At 40.5% G+C, this 19,527-nt stretch overlaps 1 pseudogene; it reads left to right on the top strand.

Moving 5' to 3' along the window:
* The first annotated feature begins 456 nt into the window (after window positions 1–456).
* On the top strand, window positions 457–1,329 carry LOC142852034 (proteasome subunit alpha type-2 pseudogene; annotated as a pseudogene).
* Window positions 1,330–19,527: the final 18,198 nt, after the last annotated feature.

The raw sequence follows: 19,527 nt of genomic DNA, 5'->3' as shown, positions 1-19,527 counted from the left end.
GTAAGTGTGGCCATGTAGGTATGTTGCTGGGGTTAGGCTCTGAGGTTTCAAAATCCTGCACCAGGCACAGTCTCTTTGCTTTCTCTTGTTCTCTGTCTGTCTGTCTGTCTCTCTGTCTTGATTAATCACTCTGTTCTCACTCTCTGCCTATGGATCAGGATGTAAAAATCTCAGCTACTGCTGCAGCACCATGCCTATCTGCTTCCCACAATAATAATAATGATAATCCCCTGAAGCTGTATGCAAACCCCCAATAGATGCTTCCTTTTATAAGAGTTGCCTTGGTCATATTGTCTCTTCACAGGATGGGACAGTAACTAAGATAAAGATTGGTAGCAGGAAGTGATGAATTGCTGTAACAGGCCTTATCATGCTGTTGTTTGGAAGAATATGGAAGACTTTGGGGCTTCAGAATAGAAATGCAATTGAGTGCATTAGAGGTGTGTACTGGCCCGACTTCCTGGGTAAAGATGGCAGAGCGCGGTTACAGCTTTTCGCTGACTACATTCAGCCCGTCTGGGAAACTTGTCCAGATCGAGTATGCTTTGGCTGCAGTAGCTGGAGGAGCCCCTTCAGTGGGAATTAAAGCTGCAAATGGTGTAGTATTAGCCACTGAGAAAAAGCAGAAATCCATCCTGTATGATGAAAGGAGCGTCCACAAAGTGGAACCGATCACCAAGCACATTGGTTTGGTGTAGAGTGGCGTGGGCCCAGATTACAGAGTACTTGTGCACAGAGCTCGGAAACTTTGCCCAGCAATACTATCTTGTCTACCAAGAACCCATCCCCACAGCCCAGCTGGTACAGAGAGTAGCCTCTGTGATGCAGGAGTATACCCCGTCAGGTGGTGTTCGTCCATTTGGTGTTTCTTTACTTATTTGTGGGTGGAATGAGGGACGGCCATATTTATTTCAGTCAGATCCATCTGGAGCCTACTTTGCCTGGAAGGCCACAGCAATGTGGAAGAATTACGTGAATGGGAAGACTTTCCTTGAGAAGAGATATAATGAAGACCTAGAACTGGAAAATGCCATTCATACAGCCATCCTAACTCTAAAGGAAAGTTTCGAAGGGCAAATGACAGAAGATAACATAGAAGTTGGGATCTGCAATGAAGCTGGCTTTAGGAGGCTCACTCCAGCGGAAGTGAAGAACTACTTGGCGGCCATAGCATGATGGAGATGTGCCTGGACAGCTCAGATCACACAGTCTATCCACTTACACATGTTTAAAGTATGTTTTGTTTGTGCAGACTTATTTCTACATGGCTTAATGGATTCACATTTTTAAAATAAGAATCATAATAAACTGTTAAAACCAAAAAAAAAAGAGAGGGGTGTACTGGGCCATCCTAGTAGGAGCATGGAAAAGTGTGGTACTGAGGGCAACATGGTCTATCAGGTCCCTGCTCAAAAAACTTCAGAGGGGAAGAATATTATCATTTGGCCTAAAGACCCTTCTTGAATGTGGCTGCTTTTTGTTCTTGTCTTGAAAATCTGCCTGAGGCTAAACTGAAGAGTTTTGGACTAATGCTATTGGCAGAGGAGATTTCCAGACAGCCTGATGCTGACTGTGTCCTGCAGTTATTAGCCTGATGCTGACTGTATCTTGGAGTTATTAGTGATCACTCTTAGACAGAACTACGATGAAAGAGAAGTGGGGTAGGGGGCAAAGGAAAATGTAAACGTAGCATTGGAGGAGAAACAAAATGCACAAGAAATGCAATATTGAAGCCCAGTCCTATGCTTAAGGAGGCAAAAAGTTTAAAGGCCAAATTCAAAATGGAATAAAAGGAGTGGTGCCCTCAGGGCAAGACTCAAACACAAAACTTACAACTTGGGAAAAGAGTTAAAGGCTAGCTTATGCAACAAAGGAAGCCATGAAAACAGAAAATTGTCACAAATTAGTTCAAGGAGGGGGCCAAATTCCAGCCATAGAAAGTGGAAGAACTTGGCAGCTTCTGTCGTGTGCTTGTAAATTTAGAGTCAAGAAGAAAGCAAGAAAGGGGTTATGGAATATTCCTCTGTGGTGAAGAAAAGCCACGAAGGCCAGGTATTTGTGTGGGCAGTCCCTTATGTGAAGCTGTGAAGGTGAAGTCTGGATAGTGTTGATGACCCAAGATATCGGAAATGACATAGCCCTGTGTGGTATCCCAAGGAGAGCTGCTAACAGGGTGTGGAATCAGTTCAAGGCAGAGAGGTGTGTTACAGTCAACAGTGCTGAAAAGAATTAAAGATCTGAAGAATTCCTTGACATTACACATGGAGATGCAGAATTTGGACTTTGTCTTGATGGGTTTGGTATTATTTTAACCCAGTATTTTCTCTCTATGCTCCATTTCCTCCTTTGGGGAATGGATATATATATATATATATATATATATATATATATATATATATATATATATATATATAGCCATTGCATGTTTGAAGTAGGTAATTTGCATTTTTGATTTTGCATGGGTTGCAGTTAAGAGACTCCCTGAAACTCAGAAGAGAATTTGGAGTGTCACAGTGTTAAGACTGAAATACTATGGGGACTTTTGCAGTTTAACAAAAAACATTTTGCATTATGATATGACTACAAGCTTCTGAGCGCCGGGAAGTGGAATGCAGTGGTTGGTTTCAATGAGAATTGCCCCTCCCAGGCTCATGTATTTGCATGGTTAGTCACAGAGAGTGGAACTGCTTAAGAAATCATGGTATCTCTTCCCAACAATAGAATAGTAACTAAGACAACATCTCTTGCAATGAGTTCTTGGGAGAACAGGTACTAATTGTACTGATTAAGAATATGGCCACTACCACAACTTGAAGCCAAATTTGAAGCAAGCTTTAATTAAATACTTGCTACATGGATGGACTCTGACCAGGTCCATAACTAGGTTCCCAGGGAAATGGCCTGGAATCAAGTATGGCAAGAGCTTAAGAAGGAAACCCATAATTCATCGCATTTCTTACTAGGTCCAATCAGGGGCAAGCATATATCCTGACAAACTCTCAGGGTGACCCTCCTGCCCACCTGTGATCAAGCACATCTGGTGCACATGGGTCAAACAAACTTGTTTAGTGGAATAAGAACATGTGACTTGTTATCTCCCATAAACAATAGTGCCCAGGATTTCAGGAACTGTCTGTCCTTAAACAAGGCGCTTGCAGACCAGAGGCATTTTTTGTTTCAGGGATCTCTAAGGCATAACAATTAAAACTTAAAATGTAACTTTGGCTCTTACACAGGTGCTTATGAAAAGCTGAGGCTGACACCCGACTCCCTGGCTCTCTGACATGTGTGTGCCCCTGACACTTTCTATGGTGCCCTCAGTAGAACCAAGGACTCATTGGTAGGACTTCCAGCACCCAAAATTAATAAAACTTTTTCGTTTGTAGTCAACCTTTCTTGGGTATTTTCTCTACATTTGGCATAGTCTGGTAATTTTTCTTTTTTCTTACTTTAAGTTAATATTTTATCTTTCTTAAATGTAAATAATGTGTGCTTTCTATATATGGATTTCCGAATGAAGGTTGTTGGTGATTTTCTGCTCTCAGCCTTTCTTTCTGAGAAGAAAATCTTAAGCGATCTCACACTGAAACTTCAAACAAGAGAAACGTGAAATATAACGCCTCCTTCTCTGTCATCTTTGACGACAGAACACAAATAATCAGCGTGAGTCCAGTTATCCTTCCATGAAAGGTAACTGTTTGCTTTCTAAGGGGGAGGGGTTGTTTTAATCACCAGGAGATGGAGAAGAATATCTGGACCCTTTGGGGAGGCAGGCTGATGTCAGGGCAGAGAGCCTTTTATGATTGCCTTCTCATTGTTGGCTCTGCACAACCTGGAAGTTAAGCTTCCAAGTAACCACCATGGTATTGCCACCCTCCTTTCCTGCTCATTTATCTGAGATGGGATAGCAGCACTGAGGAAGAAAGCTGCTGCCTGTCCTTCACAAGGTCCAGGGACACTGAAATTTTCAGACAGCATCCAGTTGAGAAAGGCTCTTTGCAAAGCAAAGCTGTGCTGTGGTTTGGATTTGAAAGGTACCCCATTGTTTATTTGGGGTACTTATTCCCTAGGACTAGTGGTACTGTATCAGGAAGGTTGTGGATCTCCTGGAAGTGTGAACTGACAAGCAGGAGGTCCTTTTATATATATTTATTTATAATTTATTTATTTATTAAAGATTTCTGCCTCCTCCCTGCCACCCCCTCCCATTTTCCTCCCTCTCCCCCTATCAAGTCCCCCTCCCTCGTCAGCCCAAAGAGCAATCAGGGTTCCCTGCCCTGTGGGAAGTCCAAGGACCACCCACCTCCGTCCAGGTCTAGTAAGGTGAGCGTCCAAACTGCCTAGGCTCCCACAAAGCCAATACGGAGCAGGAGGTCCTTGACAGGTACAGCCTGACCTTCGTTCCATCCTGCCATGGTGTTTCAGGATACCAACAGCTGTTTCCACACATCCCTCCTTCTTCTCATAGATTCCTACATCCACATCCCCATCACAATGGACTCAAACCACTCTGAAACCATGGACCATGCAAAACTTTCCTCCCTTGTTGCTGTCACGTGTTTTAGTCATGGTGACACAAAAGTTAATTAACACAGTACCTGAATCATCACCTTTGTTTCTCTGGTCTTGCCAGTCTCTCTTTGGACCTAGGGGTATGGTAGTAGATCAGCCACCAGGTATACCAATTAGATGCAATATCCATCATAGAGGTAGCAATTGATGCCACCACAAAAAAAAAAAGCTTGGATGAACTCATCTAAGATTTGACAATGAGACATCTGTTGTCTTCAGCATTTCCACATGGAATTTTGCTCTTTGGATATTTTCCTGAATTACTAATGGGGATCACTCTGTAACATCTTCAGAGTTCTGTTTTCGAAGTGAGTGGCATGTAATGATCAAGAAGGACCTGTTCTTTCTTGATGCCCATCTTTCCTTCATGTGAGGAGGGGAAACAATCTAGTTTTGGACTTTGAGAGCTGGTCGATTTCTGTACACATCTGGTTGGTCTCAGCTCTGACATTTTATGTCCCCGTTGGCTGCCTTCCACTTGACTTTGGCCTTGGCTCCTCCTCCGTCCTCAGGCACTCTGTTTACAGTTGTTCATCTCTGCACATGAACCCTAGTGCACGGACTCGTCAGCAGAGGGCTTGTTAGAACAGGATGAAGTTGTTAGGAGATTGTCTTGTGTTCCCATGAGACTTACAGAAGACTCGGATGTCCCTATGAGTCGCCATCTATCACAGCTCACACCAGTCATGCACATGAGAACATCTCCTTGAACTTCTGGGAGACAGGTCTAAGTCTGCAAAGTCAAAACCAGATAACAAACAATAAACTTAGGCAGTCGAAAAATGACTTAAAAACACTGGAAGATTTAGGTCCTTGGTTATGAAAATTTGTTACATGGGAAACCTCAAATTTCCCTAAGAACTTTCTTTTTCTTGCTTCCCCCAAGGTTTCAGATTGCAAGATTATTACAGTGCCACCATACCAGGTTTGCATCTCCCACCCCAGATGTATAGGCCTCTGTCTGTCTGTCTCTCTCACCTGTTTTCTGAGTACTTTCCTTCCCAGCACACTTCCTCAATACTCAGCAAGAGGTGTAGCAGAGAACACCAGCCTCCAGAAAGACATTTTTTTAACTCTTGGGGTTTTCTTACTTGCTGGCATGGGGGGGGGGGAATCAAAATGACACCTCCTCCTTCATTTTAAATGCCACCCCACCGCTGTGACAGGGACTGATTTATGCCTCTGTTAAGGCTTCCGAGAGCATGCAGCAGCTCTGTGAACCTGGGTTGGGGAGTTGTGATAGATTAGAAACAAATGTCAGCAGTGAAGCCATCCCAAGAGTCTTCTCCTCTCTCCAGAAACATTTCAGCCGGCTCCCTTTCAAAGACACCACTGGATGTGTGGAATTTCTGAACCTTGGGCCCCTGTGGTGCATCATGTGACCTGAGGTGCTAGGTAGGAAAGGGGACAGAGGCTTTTCTGTCACCCTAAACAGTCTTTCCTCAAATCCAAAGGTATGCCTACTCCAGCTGACAAGAAAAAAAAAATCAATCTTTGAAAAATAAATCCCTTGAACAGAAAAACTTTAATGCCTGTAATTAATTCACACTTTTTAATAATGTTACTAGAAGCTGACCTGAACACTGCCGAGACCGTGTTTGTGTGTATGCGTGTGTGTATGTGTGTGTGTGTATAAAAGAGAAGAACTAAGGATTAAAATAAATTTAAAGATTTGTTTTACTTCCAGAAAAGATTAATTTGGCACGTGTTTCTTTGACATATTGCTCATAATTAAAGTAATTATTCATTTTCTCTGATTCCTTTCTGTCACAACCTCCCATCATATAGCCCTCTCATGGAAAAGTAACCTTGAGTCCCATCAAAACACTTAACTCTTTATTGACGGAAATGAGAGAAGCAATAAGTCTTGCTGTAGGGACTCTGGCCTCGTCTGGGTCTGTTTAAACATTACGGTGGCCCAAACTTTTAGGTTCCTTCTTTCCCTGACAGGGTCCTTGGCTGTGGGATCTACCTCCTGCACTTTCACCCATGCAGACAGCTGCATCCTTCGAGTATGCTTCCAATAAAACTCAACTGTTAGAAAGGATTGCATTGGCACACTCTTCATTCAATAAATGTGTTACTATTCTGTTTTGTGTGAAGTGCAAAGAACACATAGTAAATAAACATGGTTGCTTCTTTCACCAGCCTCACCTTCTGTGGCAGAGAGAAATTAAAAAAAAAATTAGGAAATGTAATGGCATATACCTAAGTGTAATCAACAGCATCGTAAACAAGGAGTGATCACACTAGAGTACTTTGTTAGGGACATGTTTTCTACAGGGAAAGGAGACCTCAAAGGACCGAAGGAGTCATTTCTAAGGATGGAGTCATTTCATCTGATGGAGGAGTGGCGCTAGCCAATGACATTCAGTATAGCAAGTACAGTGAAATGCCACTGTACAGGAAAGTGGAGGAGTACTTACTGGGAGGAAGGAGGATGAGAGAAAGGAATGTGGGTGGAGGAAACAGCTGAAATTTATTATGTAAATGCGTGAAGCCGCCAGACAACACAAAGAAGCAACGCAGCAACAACAAAACCTGAATGTGCAAGCAGCTGATGACCTCCACTTTGCAAGGTTTGGGGAAAATCAAGTTGTTTGCGGATACTGTGACAGAAGGAAGCAGTGTACACTTAATATGTCCCCCGCACCTTCTGTCATGTGGCTTTGCAGTACTACTTAATAGAATTAGGTTGTATTTCCCTACCCAAGTGAAATTAGATATCAGCATATCATTGGCTCCAAACCACGTAAAGCGGGAAGAAATGGCCTCCACACTTATTGAATGTTCTTCCTAGTGTTCTAGTGAACTGTGAGACGAGCAAAGCTCAAAGGACCTCTTTCTCTTTAGCCCAACCTGTACTAAACACATAAGGCACAGAAGACCCACAGTCTATTCTTCAAAGCTATGTGGATGAACTTGTTTTAGATCAGCCAATCTATAGCCGACTTCCCTCCCACTGAATGTTTAAGAACAATGTGTAGGCAAAGCTTAAAAATCTGGACAAGAGAGCTTGATAGTATTTATGAATATGTGTGTACTTAAATATCACACAAAAAGGAAGAGGAAATACATCAAACTCATCAGAGCTTTGACACTCAGCAGGGTATTCTCATTTCAGTAACATCCTCAGCACTTCATATCTTGAAATCAAGAGAAAAGCCCACAGTGCATTTTGCTGCATTGTTCTATTAGTAGAGACAAATTTTAGACAAACATTCAACCACTATGGTAGATTTTAGAAGGTTATTTTTAACCTTGGCATTTGCCACTTTCAGCAAATAATACACATGCACTGTTCTTCCTCAGAGGTAGGAAAGAAAGACTACATGATTTAAGATCACAGACATGTACCAGCTTAGATTGTAAAAGTTGATTACAAAAAAAAATTAAAGCAAGTAAAGTTGGTAGGCACATTGTTCTATTAGAGTATAAAAAATAAGCAGGCTGAAAACACAGTAGATTGGCAGTCTTAAACTTGAAGTGACTTTAAGGTGTATTATTAATTCTGACTGTGAAATTTTGCATGAATTCCAGCCTTCTAGATTGCAGATATTTTCATCATATTGTATTGCACACAGTGTGATCTGATCTGCTGAGCTTTATTAAGTAAGTTCCAAAGAGACAAATCAATAAATCAGAGGGACTTTGTGAGTTTAGAAAGGAGCCCTGAGCTATAGTTAGGTTCACAGCCACAAGTGGTGTGTGTGAGTGTGTGTGTGTGTGTGTGTGTATGCATGCATGCATGCATGTGTGTGTGTTGTATATATGATCATGTGTAAGCACTCACTCAGTTGTGAATGTATGGAAGTCAGAGGCAGATTCAGGAGTCTCCCTTTTACTGTACCCAAACTTACTTTGAGACAGAACCTCCCAGTAAACCCAAAACTCACAAGTTTTGGCTATATTGACTGGCCAGCAACCTCCTCAGGGCCATGTATTTCTTCCTTTCAACACAACAGTTGCAGGTCCACAAGGCCGTTCCCAGATTTTACATGGGTGCATGGGAACTCAACTCAGACCTTCATGCTGTACAACAAGCTCTCTTGCCCTCTAATGATGCACGGATAATAAAAACTCAGAGAATTTGGAGTCCAACCTGAAGACCTGAAAAGCAAAACAGCCAGCCACTAACTCTTATCTCGACCTCAGTCTAAAATGGTGATCCTGCCTCCAGGAATCTCAGAATGAGGCTGTGTTTTGAGAGCTGTCTCCTCCCATTTTATAATCCTCTCTATGGCTGGGATTAAAGGCATACACCATCATGATTAAAGGCATGTACCACCCAATTTCTATAGCAACTAGTGAGCCTACTGGGATTAAAGATGTGTGTTTACCATAACCTGGTCTGTAAGACTGACCAGCAGGACTGTTTTACACTCAGATCTTCAGGCAGTCTTTATATATTAAAATAGAACTGAAATGCCACTACATGTCCCCTTTTTGTCTACAGTAAAAAAAGAAAGAATATAACTAATATAAGAAAAACTATAAACAATAGCTATATACAATATATACAGGTAATAAATACATCAACAAAGTTTAGCCTATTTGAATTTGACAAATTCAGAGAAAATACTTCATATTTATCCTATCTTGGTGAGTCCAAAGTATTGTACCTAATTTGCTTTCTATCATAACTTGCTTTCTGTGTTGGGTAAGCTGTAACTATAACTATTTAATCTTCAACTCCCTCAGAGACTCAAGAAGGAAGTAATATTAACTGAATGAGCAGGAAGTGTAAGCAAGTGACTTCCAAAAAAAAAATGTAATGACAGAAACAGCTGGCTTCCTGGACTGTCACCCAAAGTTCCTCTGCAATGTTGGGGCATTCATCTTTGGCCTACAGACCTAGCATATTTAACACACTGTTCTGTGAAGCAGGATATTTTGTGTCCTGCTTGTCTAATTAGGACTACATAATGTCAGCAGTCAAGGTAGGGGCATTTTCTTGCCCTGTGGCTTACATTTGTCACTAAGAAAGTAAACTCTATGTGGAGTTTCTTCAAGGTACATTATCTTCTTTGAAGTAGATTGGTGCTGCCAGGAGCAGACATAAATCATTGCCATAAAAAATAAGGTTACTAAAACATCTTAAGTGCCATATTCTGTAGATTCTGAAGTGCTCAAAGATGACCTATCTAAATAGCTTTGTTTGACCTTGAAAACATACCTAATGTGACTACAAGTTTGATTATACTAGGTGATTAACTACTAACCTATATTTCTTTATTATCTTAAACAGTTGGTAATAATAATTTTCAAGAATTAGTAATTTGTGTTGCATTGTTAAATGATCTGTATAGATATAATACCTTGAGCAAGATTAGAAATATATGTACAGTATGTTTTAACAAAATTAATCTCAAATTTGAATCAATATACAAAATTTGTATACAATATACAAAAGTAAAACCAATGTAAAACATTTAAAACTAATAGTTGCTTTAAAAAAGTAGATTCAATAATTACCTTACTATCTTATCATATTTATACTCCCCTTTTTCTTTTCCTTTCTTTTTTCTCTTCCTTCCTTCCTTTCTCTTTCTTCCTTTCTTCCCTTCTTCCTTCCTTCCTTCCTTTCTTTCTTTCTTTCTTTCTTTCTTTCTTTCTTTCTTTCTTTCTTTCTTTCCTTGTTTTTCAAGACAGAGTTTCTCAGTTCTCAGTAGCTATGGAGCCCTTCCTGGAACTTGCTCTGTAGACCAGGCTGGCCTTGAACTCACAGAGATCTGTGTGCTTCTGCTTCTGAGTGCTGAGATTAAAGGCCTGCACCACCACCCTCTGGTCTTTTTTTTACCCAAACAAGAACCCTGAATCTAATTTTCTTTGCTTAGATTTTTTTCTCCAGACAATTATCCGTAACAACTTGTAACCAACATAGTAAATAAAATCCATTTATTGGGAATGTGGGTGTAATTTTCTAGGATACTTCCTGCTCATTGGGGGCACTGATAATATTATAGTGACCCCCCAAAAATTTAGGATTATGGTCAAGTCCTTTCTGGAGTCTTCTGTGAAGCTGCATATTTTCAACCAGCAGTCTTAAAGCTGTTCTGGATGTAGATCTCAGAGGAAACTGCAACAAATGTCCCCTGAAACACTAGATCATCTGGGTCATCTGTTCCCCCTGGAAAATTTTCAGGGGGTCTTCCTTGATCAAACCTTATTTTTCTTAACCAAAAATGAATCCACAGACTCTTATTTCCTGTGGAAACAAAAACAAAACCTCTTTTTCAAAGTAACATCTTTTGATTTAAATTTTGAAGTCAAAGCATTTTTAAAATATATAGTCGGATTGATCCAGCAGCATAATAATCAAATATCTTTTAGCAGCTGTCGCCCCTTCCTTGACAGTCAAGCAATTCAAAGACAACAAAATAACATACAGCATCCAGATTCTCTGTGTATTTTCCAGCTTTACATAAAAGCTAAGCAGGGGTGGATGGGAGCTGGGAGTATTGGTTTTTCTCCCGAAACCAGGTAGCTAGGTTTGGGTTCCAATTCTTAGAGCTGGAATTCCAATCCCAGCCCTGGCTTGGGCTGGTGGCTAAAAAGCCTCAGGCAGATGGGTTTTTCGTAAATTCATGCCACAAATGAAGTGCGATTAATAAAAAGCTTAGGGTCAGAAATTGGGTAACCTGAAGATCCCCAAAGCAAAACAGCCAGTCACTGGCTCTTACCTCTTGGTCTGAAATAATGATCCTGCCTCCAGGAATTTCAGAATGAGACTGTGTTTTAAGAGCCGTTTCCTCCCATTTATTCTAAGCTATCCCAAGTGACATCTTGATTTCATCCTTTTGAGGTCCTGAGCAGAGACTCTAGTCATATCCCTAAGCTCCTTACCCACAGGAACTATGATGATAAATATATGTTCTGTTGAGCAACTGATTTGGGATTGACTTGCTACATCTTAACAGAAAAAAAAAATCCAACTACTGATGGAAATGTTAAAAACATCCACCTTCTCATCAAACGAAGCATGATGTGTAGGGACATTGAAGTTGTCTTGGCCAACTTCTTCATATTGTAGAAGAAGGTCCAGAGATATGAAGGCTATGATCTTCAGTGTTTCTAATTTACCTATGTTATTGGTCAAACATCTCCTGGGAAACAGATTAATAGAATTTATATAGATTTATACAAATGGATTATATATATTAATATATATATGGATGCTAGCAAGAGGTAAAATGATTAATTCTAAGAAATATGATTTAAAAAGGTGGCATTTAGAAAATCTGCCTATACACACAGGGAATCTGGCTTCAGTGTTCAAGTTTAACGTCCATCTATTGTCAAACTCCTTTTTGCTTGGGAGAGGTCAGACTCCTTTTAGGTCATCTGATAATTAGATAGCCCTGTGAGCCCATCCACCCCTCCTTGTCCAGATAAGGTTGTTGATGTGGAGACAGAGTCTCACTATTAGTACCTGGCTGGCCTGGAAGTTGCTATGAAGATTCTCAGGAAAGGAATGAGAAGAAAGAAGGAAATACTCCAAGTATTTGCATTTGCATGTCCTTTATGCACTAATCCTTCCTAGCTGATGTTCAATAGGCCTGCCTCTCAATAGCATCCCTTATCTCTTATTCTAAAGACTTCACAGACAAAACAAAGTTGTAACTCTACAGAAATATATTTAGATAACTCAAGACAAAGGCAAACTAATAATCTTTCCATGCATTTTCTAGATACCTCTCATCAAAGAGGATATTTGTAATTCTTCTCTTTCTCCTTCCCCTTCTTCTTCCATAGGCTTTTCCATTTCCTTCATAATTTGGGAAGGACAAGTACTTTAAATATTAAGCACACATACCACAGGATATTATGACTATAATTCAGATTTAACCTTACCTTTGGCGAGGAGACACTGCTCTGTTTTTCAGTCTGTACTCACTAGACCCCTACCCATTTAGTTTTAGATCTTTTTAAACATAGGATGTGAATTACACAAATTCTGGGCAGGGTAAATGTAGTTAATGTGATCTGATGGAATATCAAATTAGAACAACTAACAGAACATCTGATGCAAGTGATTGATGATATCATTTGATCCACCTAGTTGGTGGCCTTTTATAGAGTTGCCTCCACATTCGGAAGTTCTGGTGCTGTTATCTCTCATTCCCAGAAAAGAAAAAAAAATACATTAAATACATTCATTGAATAGAATATTTTCAGTAACTTATATTACTGGAAAACTTTAACTCTGTTGTCTGCTTGTGTGACCCTTTTCCTCCTACTGGGCTGCCTCATCCAGCCTTGATATGAGGGTTTGTGCCTAGTCATGTTCATCTTGTTGTGTTCAGTTGATATTTCTGGGAGGCCTGCTCTTTTATGAAGGTTAACAGCCTACTCTTTTATGAAGGTTAACAGAGCAGAGGATCTGCAGGAGAGGGGAGGCATTGGTGGTGGGAAACTGGTAGGAATGGAGGAAGGGGATGATGTGGTTGGCATGTATTGTATAAAAAAAGAATAAATAAAAAGAAAAAAGGGAATTTATTCAGGATTGGTAGATCTTGTCATTTGCTTCTATGTCCTAACAAAGTTCCTTCAACAACAACTGGAAAATGTTGCTCTGGGAGGCGGTGGTACACATCTTTGATCTCAGCACTCAGGAGACAGAGGAAAGCCAGTTTCTGTGAGTTTGAGGCCAGCCTGGTCTCTATAAAGCAAGTTCCCGGGCAGTCAGAGTTGTTACACAGAGAAACCCCATCTTGAAAAACAAACAAACAAAAAATTCTTGCCAAAGAGAAAGTTATTATAATGTATACATTAGAAACCACAATCCCATGGTTTCTTTACAATTCTGTAACTCTGGACTGGCAGCAGAAAACTGGACAGCTGTCCCTGTTAATTATGGATACCACAAGGAAACACCCTATGTCCTCCAGCTTCTTTGTATCAATACTGTTTGTTAAACTATTTATTTGACTTGATTTGTCTGCACTCAGAGGCTTAATCATCTCCATTCTTCTCTCTACCTATCTGTTTGACAGACTGCTCTTAGCAATTTGCCATGGGAATGGCTCTTTTTTATTCCTGGGCCCAAAGGGGTCTCCCACCAGGTCAAAGAAAGTAATCAAAATATAAAAGTGTTACAGAATGATGAAGAATCATCTCATTCTTTATTGCAATACAAAGAAAAAGATTAAAGCCAAGCAAATATTTTGTTTGTCCATATTTTGTGTCGCTTATGTTGATATTATACCTCTTTAATGTTGCCCAGGAGTACAACAAAAAGTAGAAATTGTTCTCTTCTTCCCTCTAGATAAAACACTCCACTTTAAATCACAAATGTGTTTACGGTGTTAGATGTTTGCTTACTTTATTCCATAGGTTGACTATAAAGACTTCGCTGACAGACTCATCTCTGATTGTATCATGGTGTGGAGGCTCCACTAAACAATGAACCATTATAAAAGATCTTGAAAGCACAGGAAGTATTTTTTTTTTCTAGCAGTAAAGGGTAGTATATGAAAAACTTTCTTTGTAAGATAAAATGAATGAATGCAAGTGACAGTGGCAGGTATAAATCAAGACCACAGTCTTCGGAGTCTAGGTTTTGGTGAGATAAATGTAGCATCCCGTGGGGACCTTTTATTTTACTTGGTGCTTCGGCCAGAGTGAGCACCTAGGAAACACAACTTTAATGGACATAAATGCTCTCCTGACATACAGGTTGACAAAAACTCAAACCACTCTTTAACTTACATGAATGACCACATGCCTCTTGATTCGGGTCTAGTTGTTATTCACAATGTTCTAAATAAGTTTTCAAAGCAAATCACAAGACAGGCAGCATATCTAAACTCAGAGGGGAAGACTTGTTACTTCAGAGGAACTGAACCAACTGCTCCCTGAAGGAGCCCTCTGGGGACAGCTTTCCATGCCTTTCCCCTCTGTCCTGTTCGAGTTACAAAAGTGAAGTAATTCCTGTGTCTAGTAGCATCTAATCATTTGGGGGTAGAAACGTCTTTGAAAAGCTGCGGGCTCAGCAGACCGGAGCTCTGCGTCATCACACCACAATGCGGCTGTTAGACACCGACTGCACATGTGCAAGCTGGGAAGAGATGCGGGCCAGAAAAGCAGCTCAGGTGAAGACAGGACTTTTGCTCTAAACAGCAGAAGGCGGGGGTGGGAGGGGTGGAGTTGAAGGAACCCTTGTCTGCGATTGCAGAAACAGATAAGGCATTCGTATTTAGGGGAAATTTCATCTGGCATCTGGCCATGGGTATTTGGGGCTCAATCACATCAGACCTTTCAATCAGAGTGAGTGACTTCCCCGCAGAAATTAATATCTATAAAGCAATCATAAGAGCCTGTCTAGGGAATAGGCACTAGAGAAGGACAAACCAATCCAGCACCAGGAATCTAACAAAGACTTCCGTCACTTTTACTTACATTACAGTCTGAGTCGGCAGGCTTCTACCTGCCCACATTTATAACAGTAAAGAAACCAGGGTTCTCTAAAATGAGTCAAATAGCTTGAATGTAATCTTGCCTTGATTAGAATATTTGTGTTCAACCACACAGCTCCCTTTGGTGATAGTGTCTGTCTATGAAATGGTTGATTGACAGAAGAAAAGGCTTTCTAGTTCCAACATGTTTCTTGCTTGTGTTGTCTACGGGTTTGTAACTTGCCCTGACACAAAGAAGGTCAGAGAAGAAGCTATTCTGGTAAAAAGGCATACATGGAAGCTGCTATTTATTCATGGAGATCAGATTGAGGTTATATTCCTTTTGCATTTGAGAGGAACTCATTAATCCATTATGGAAAGGTTCATTATGCTATAAAATTAATAATTTATACAACAAACAAAAATATTTTCATTTAAAAATTGTCCTTTGTTTTAGTCACTGTTCTATTGCTGTGAGGAGATACCATGAGCATAGCAACTTGTACAAAAGTAGCCCATTATCAACCCATTATCAGTATGGCAGGGAGCATGGCAGTAGGCAGGCATGGTGCTGGAGAAGTAGTTGAGATGTAGCTATGTTCTGATCTGTAGGGAGAGAGAGAGAGAGGGGGGGGGGGGAGAGAGAGAGAGACAGAGACACGGGGAGACGAACAGAGAGAAACAGACAGACTGAGCCTTGCATAGGCTTTTGAAATCTCAAAGCCCACCCTGAGTGACAGTGACATACTTCCTCCAACAAGGCCACCAGTTCTAATCCTTCTAATCCTTTCAAAGAGTTCCAGTCCCTTGTGACTAAGCATTCACACAAATGAACCTATGGGAGCATTTTTATTTAAACCACTACAACCTTTTCAGTAGCTAAATGATCTTTATCTAAATGAATGGGTTAGTCTTTCAAAAAGTAAAATGAACTTGATAATGGCATCCATCTATATTCTTTCGTTCATTTCTATGTTTAATGTGAAGAATTACCATCTATTTAACCCTAACAATATGAAGGTAGTTTAGACACATTTGTATATTGATTTTTCTCTGGTCTATTTCCTCTTACAACACTTATTAAACAGTTCAAATATAGTAATTAAAATGCCTCTTTCTCCATGATTCTTTGGGGTCAAAAAAGTTGTGAATGTTCTTTGCACTGGAATAATTGAACAATTCAATGAAGATTTCTGGGCCCAGGTCAGTCCTCTGAATCAGAGGCCCTGGTCCTATTTCAGTAAGCATTGCCAGATGATGCTTTCAGAATTCCCTCACAACAGTAAATTTTGCCTAAGTGAGAGAGATCTGGCAGTAGTCCAGACATTTCTGGCCAGGAGAACCAAGCCACACTTCAAGTAGGAGCTTTGTGACCTTATACATATAAAAGTGCAAATTTCCAGCATCGCATTGGAGGGATTTATCCTATCAATAATTTATTGGAACAATTGACTAGGTGTTGTAAGATATGTGATTAGCATAAGAGATACATGTGTTCCATTGTGTTGAGTCTGAAAATGATAGAACATCACACCACTGCAAAAACTGCATTCTTGTGGGTTTATATCATAGGAGGGTTGTCTGTCTCACTGAACATGGAGACAGAGGTCACAGTATCCTGGTCCTCTGCCTGTTAAATATGGCCTCTTGTGTATATTGATTGCTGCACTCAAGGAGAATGATAAAATTACTACCCTGGAATAAGTGAAATAAAATTAAAAAAGATGGCCATGTTCCTCAGACTAGTGAGACAATAGACCCCAAGAAAGTGGACATCCCTTCAGGAATCTCATACTGGGAGAAGAAAAAGCCTGAAGCTGGATGTTAGCCGGAGAAGAAACTTGACTTCTAGATAGAGTTTTCACACAGTGCTGTCAGCTTGACGGAGCACCTTGCTGGAGAGATGAGAACCCAGACAAAGAGGAGAGCACCACACCTAAACAAGGACTGCTTACATGTGCATATCTATTTAAATGTTTGTCCTCTATTTAAACTTAAGGACCTGACTATGGACTTGAATTGGGATCACTGGTTCTCCTTATCCCTCTTACCAAGGCCACCACATTGAACAAATCTGCCTTTATGCCTTTTACTATTAATTTGACTCCATCATTAGGCTTCTCCAGGACAGGTAGCTGAACCTAATGGCCTCTTGGAATATAGATTGTGACCCCAAATTCAGTATCAATAGAGAACTCTGGAAATTTTGGTCTATTGTTAGTATACAATCAAAAACATCTTTTTGAAAAGTCAGGAGTTTTTATATAAATAACACAAGAAATCAGACATCAGCTCTAAGATAGCCATGAACCCACCTCTTCTGCTATATAACAAGTATGGTGGCTCTCAGCCTCCATTTCTACTATAACCAATAATGATTATAAAAGCCTCTGACCAGAAACAATTCTGATTTAATTAAATTGAGGAGGAAGCACAAGGTGAAGAACCAGAAAGGAATTTGTTTGGTTATCGAGGCTGAAGACACATGTTGAGGAAAGCAAAAAGGGTTAACAAGAAGTGTCTTATAGTTAAATCACAATACAGCATCTTCTGTAGTGAAAGACTAGGACTGTGTGGGAAGACTAACAGTAATGGTGCAAGCTTAGGACAAGAAGAGAGAGGTTAGGGAGTCCTCCCTAGAATGGGGAAGTCATTGCTTTTCAGAAGTACAAGATGAGTAGTGTTTATCATCCTAAAATGAGGCAAGCTAGAGCTTGAAATTGGAGGGTCGACCAGCAGGCCACCCATGGGTCTTACAAACACAGGAGATATGGGCCTCTTAGAGTCACAAGTCGGTTAATAGAAAAAGCAAAATGGAGGAAACAGAAGAACGCATGTATTGAAGAACAGATAAAGGATAGGACCCCTGGCATGATCATCCCTTCCCAGCACAGGAAATCCTGGCATCCATATGTGCAAACTAACCATCAAATGAGAGAAGGAAGGAGGAAGGATTTTTATTCACATTAGTCCAAGAGTCAAGAGAGGACCAAGACAACTGGGGAAGGTGCTGGATCAGGTGCCCTTTGTTTAGTCTTGTTTTGGAATCCACTCCTGTGAGAACTGGCTTCCTGCCTACCTGCCAAAGGACAAGCTGCCTCTGTGTTCAAAGAGTTCTCAGACACTTTCCTTTGCTTGTGCTTTTATAAAGAAAATAGGTGGTCATCAAGCAGAAGAAAATACAGCTACAAAAAGAAAGATCAAACTTAACAGAAGAAAAAGTGATTCTGGAGGCAACTCAGCAGTTCAGAATCTGGGAGGGAAAGACTTGAAAACAGAGTTGGAGAAGATTAGCATGAACAAAACAACAAAGAGAGGCAAAGATATGAATAGGTAGAGAACAGCAACAATTGTGGAAATCTAACATTTTCTAAAAATAGAGAAAAATGTAGTGAATGAAGGGGTAGGACAAGATTACCCAGTACATCTAGGACAAGCATGAATAAACTGAAATCCCAGGGAAAGGTCTCAGACACTCATGAGTCCCTGGAAGTGACTATGTTATTATTATACCCACGTTTATACATAGTATCTTATTGCCTAGAAATTTCAGAACACCAAAGAGATTGTTATCCCTACAGTTGAGAATGGAACAAGCAGGACATCAACAAATAACACAGACGACCTCTGTCTTCTGCTCGACCGTTTCAGGTGCTAGTAAGTGTCACAATGAAGCCTTCAAAGTTCTGTGTGAGATATGTTTCCAGCTTGGAATCCCAGGGATGTTAAGTCATTTCTAGAAACCACACATTGGTCAGGACTTCCAAAATAGAAGGCCCCTGAAATATGCCTTCTGCCATCATTTCTTCATTTAAAAAATAGTTTATGGGATTGTCGGGTGGTCTACTGGCTAAGAACATTACAGTTGCAAAGGACTTGTGTAGTAATAGGGAGCGGCAGCGGGGCTGCGTCCCCAAATCCCCAGCCGCCTGGCTCGGCTAGCTTATGCCCCAAATAATTACACGGACACTGTATTCTTTTAAACACTGCTCTGGCCCATTTCTAATCATCTGTGTAGCGCCCCTAGGTGCGCTTACCGGGAAGATTCTAGCCTAAGTCCATCCTGGGTCGGAGCTTCATAGCGTGCGTCTTCCCTGGAGCAGGTAGCATGGCGTCTCTGCTGCGGCGTCTGCTCCCCAGAGCAGAGCTGTGGAGTCTGACCTCACTTCCTCTTCCTCCCGGCATTCTGTTCTGTTTACTCCACCCACCTAAGGGTGGGCCTATCCAATGGGCCTAGCAGTTTCTTTATTGCTTAGCTAATGAAATCAACAGATTGATATATGACACTCCCACATCACTTCCCCTTTTCCTGTTTAAACAAAAAAAGGAAGGCTTTAACCTTAACATAGCAAAATTACATATAACAAAACAGTTATCAAGTAAAAATTACAATAATCTTTATCATAACTAAGGGAAACTATAACTATAACTAACTATTCTTAACTCCATCAAAGACTCCAGAAAGATACAATACTACATAAGCAAACAAGAAAAAAGCAACTTTTAAAACTGTAGAAATGACAGAGACATCTCGCTGCCTGGACAGTCACCCAAAGTT

Source organism: Microtus pennsylvanicus, chromosome 6 (genome assembly GCF_037038515.1).
Source record: "Microtus pennsylvanicus isolate mMicPen1 chromosome 6, mMicPen1.hap1, whole genome shotgun sequence".
Lineage (NCBI taxonomy): Eukaryota > Metazoa > Chordata > Mammalia > Rodentia > Cricetidae > Microtus > Microtus pennsylvanicus.
Note: the sequence above shows the minus strand (reverse complement) of the source record. Positions and strands in the feature narration are given on the sequence as shown.